The 3,454-nt window shown below is 48.0% G+C and overlaps 1 protein-coding gene across 1 annotated transcript in view; it reads right to left on the reverse strand.

Moving 5' to 3' along the window:
* The window catches only part of CA5B (carbonic anhydrase 5B), a 50,735-nt gene extending 47,512 nt beyond the window's left edge, over positions 1 to 3,223 (reverse strand). Inside the window, exon 1 of the mRNA XM_077146551.1 lies at positions 3,131 to 3,223. The gene's annotated coding sequence lies outside the window, so the exon portion shown is untranslated. The remainder of the gene's footprint in view (positions 1 to 3,130) is intronic.
* Positions 3,224 to 3,454: the final 231 nt, after the last annotated feature.

Genomic DNA, 3,454 nt, shown 5'->3' on the forward strand with positions numbered 1-3,454 from the left:
TGGTTTCTGATCACTCGGACAGCAGAACAGAGGATGGATGGGAGTGGGCAAAGAGTGGAGACAGGAAGCCAGTGATTTATGCAATCATCCATCCATGCAATCCATCACCCTTTTATTCTTTCACTCAACAACTCATCAGTGGGACAGCTATGAAACTCCAGACACCGCTGCAGTTCATCGGGGGGGGGGGGGAAGCACCTATCTTTGTGAAGCTTATAGTGTAGTAGGGGAGACAGATAATAAACAACAAAACAAGTAAGTAAACTGTGGAGAAAATTAGAATATGTTCAGTGAAAAGTACAACAGGGCAAGGTGAATTTGGAGTGCCAATGGGAAGGGGGTGTTGCAGTTTTTAAATAAGGCACTAGGCTAGGCCTCAAGGAAAAGGCTACATTTGAAGGAAGGCTTGAAGGTGAGGAAATCAGTCATGTGGCTGCCTAGGCGAAAGGCATTCCAGGCAGAGGAGATCACCAAAGCAAAGCCCCTGACGTGGGAATGTTCCCAGCATACTCAAGGGATGGCAAGGAGGCTGACATGGCAGGAGTGGAGGGAACCAGGAGGAAGGTAGGAGATGAGGGCTGGAGGTAATGGATGCCAGATCAAACAGACTTCTAGGACATGGTAAGGAATCTTTCTCTACGTCAGGGTTTCTGAATCTCGGCACAACTGACAATTTTGACAGGATAATTCATTGCTGTGGGAGGTGCTATCGGGTGTTAAGCAAAATCCCTGGCTTCGGCCTACTAGATGCCAGTAGCCCCATAGTTGAAACATCCAAAAATGTCTCTGTCCAGATGTTGTCAGCTGACCCTGGGGGTAATGATCACTGCTCTAAGAGAAATGGGGAGATAACTGTAGTTTTTGAGCGGAGGTATAACATAATCTGATTTACATTTTAAAAGATCTTCCCTACTGAAAACTTCCCGGAATGGGGGGCTGGCAAGAAGCAGGGAGACCATTTAGGATAATCCAGGGGCTGGAATGAAGGATGCTGCAGTGGAGGAAGTAACGAGTGGTTGGATTTTGGTTATATCTTGGAGCTACAGCCCCAGAAAATGTAAAAGGAGATGAGGATTTCTGGGAGATTATTGCCTAAGAATGGAGTTGCCATGAACTGAGATGGGAAAGGAAGACAGTGGGTGGAACAGGTCTTGGGTGGGAAATCAGTTGCTCACGTTTGGGCATACTGAGTTGGAAGGGAAATTCCAATAATCCAAGTGAGAGAGTGTGAAGCACTGCGCTGGGGCAGTGACTGTAGACACGGAACAGATCCTTGGTAGTCAACAGAGATGCAGCTCTGGTGCTCAGGAGCGATCAGGAAGCAAGGGACAGAAAATCCCCCACCAAGGAGTAACAGGTACTTAGAGGGAAACGGAGGCAAATGGAGAACTAAGGAAGGCAAGAGACAAGAAGGAGCAGTCACAGGTAATCATGGAGGAACCAGAGCATGGAGGGTCAGGGCAGAGGAGGGTTCTGGGAAAATCCAAATAAACAGAAACCAAATCTAGCTAATTCTAGGCTAGAATACCTGTAACGGTACATAAGATTATTATGCCCATGCCAAAGGCCAGCACTCCTCTCTTAAATTCAAAGTAATAATTTACTGAAAGGTGGTTAACCTTACTCACAGAGCTCACTAAACACAAGCTTGTAAAGGCACAAATAATGTTTCACAATCAAACACAACACATAACAATGAACTACCAGCATACATTACTGGATTTCACAGAAAATCTATCTGTACTTAGGTCAGTCCATAAAGCTAGGCCCATGGGGTGGATGAGCCCCAGACGAGGCTTCTGTGTTATATGCCCTTTGCTTCAATGATTATTTACGTAAGTAAAGGATTTTAGTAACACACCCCTTGATCTGTTTTTCGAACTTAGATTTGCATGAAAAAAGAAAAGATTCTGAAGCTTCTAAAGAATCATTCATAAATCATGCATTTATTCAATGGCTAGTATTTGAATTCTGCCTGATTAAGTCATTTATACCTATGGAGTAAAAAAGACAGCAAAAAAATTAAATTTTTCAATGTTCAAATTACACTGAGATTCTCAGCAAACTGACCCTTTGTTTTTCTCACCTACCGATTTTGAAAAGAAACAAGCCTTTCCCAATTCCCTGAAATTCAAATCCGATGTTATGTTGCCAGCTTTTGACTAATAAAGCTCAGCTTCCTTTCCTCTCCCCCCCTTCTTCCCCGAGAGCATGATTCCAATCTGGGGTTCCCAAGGATTCAAAACGAGTACACTGTGGACGGCAACCAGCTGTCCCAGTGCAACCAGTGATAGCAAATGCACCTTCCCCTTTCCATCGGATTTCCAGAATTTTCCCATTCATTCAGTCGCAATTCACTCAATTTTTCTTGTGATTCCCAACTCTATCAGCAAAAATACACGGGAGGGAAGGTCATTGGCATTAATATTAATGAGTTACTGCCAGCCTCAGGCAGTAGCATTTTGCGCTGAATGCCGCAAAGAATCACGGCCACCAAAAACGTTTCCAGTTTGGAGGCTCTCCAATAGCTCTGGGGCAGGGCACAAAAGAAAAGGAAACGAGGAGCGGAGTAGGTTCGGATTTGTCCAAGTGACTCAGCCGTGAAGGCTGATCCCTGTCCTAGGGGTGGCTGTGACTCCGAGTGCAGTCCCTGGCATGGTCAGAGAGGAGATCAACAACGCAGATCCGATGATGCGCCTCGGTTTCCGGAACTGCAACCTCAGCGACTGCAGCGACTTCACAGCTAGCTGGACTTTCCTGAGTTATTAGTGCTAACCACCCCCCCCGGCAAGCGCCCCTTCCCAGGAACTGCCCTCCCGCGCTCCACGAAGTCCCTGGAACAGCTGGCTATTCTTCCTTCAAGTGCATGGAACTCTAAGGGAGTGCAGCTGTCTGGTGACCCCCTTAATGGAGGAAGAAGTCCTTGAAATTCAAATCCGACGGGGAGCGATGACCCGCCTGTTCCCCCACATTTCCCCGGGGCGCCCCGCGGGGACCCCGACCATCCTCGCGGGACCAACAGTTGCGCGGGCTCCGGGGCGGCGGAGCAGGGGCTCGTGAGGAGGGTCCCGGACCCTAGGGTCTGCCGCGCCCCGCAGCCGCCTAGCTCCATCTCAGGGCCCGCGCTCACCTGAGCGTTTTCGCGGAGCAGGAACCTCACGGATCGCTCCCGGGACTCACGCCTGAGCACCGTTGTGGCCACGCCCCCAAACCGAGCCTCGCCCTTGCCAGTCCTTATGTGTCGCCCTGGCCACGCCCCCTGTGTAGCCACGCCCCCTACTGCCAATACCTCCAGGATGATTGCTGAGAGATCTAGAAAATGGCTAAGATATTTAAAGGTAAAAAAAATGAAAGCTCACAATATTCAAAGTAGCACCCTGGACTAACTGATGTGTTAGATTTCTTTCAGTTCTAGTAATTCTATATAGTTTTGGGTGTTTCAAATTGTGAGCAC

Source organism: Tamandua tetradactyla, chromosome X (genome assembly GCF_023851605.1).
Source record: "Tamandua tetradactyla isolate mTamTet1 chromosome X, mTamTet1.pri, whole genome shotgun sequence".
Lineage (NCBI taxonomy): Eukaryota > Metazoa > Chordata > Mammalia > Pilosa > Myrmecophagidae > Tamandua > Tamandua tetradactyla.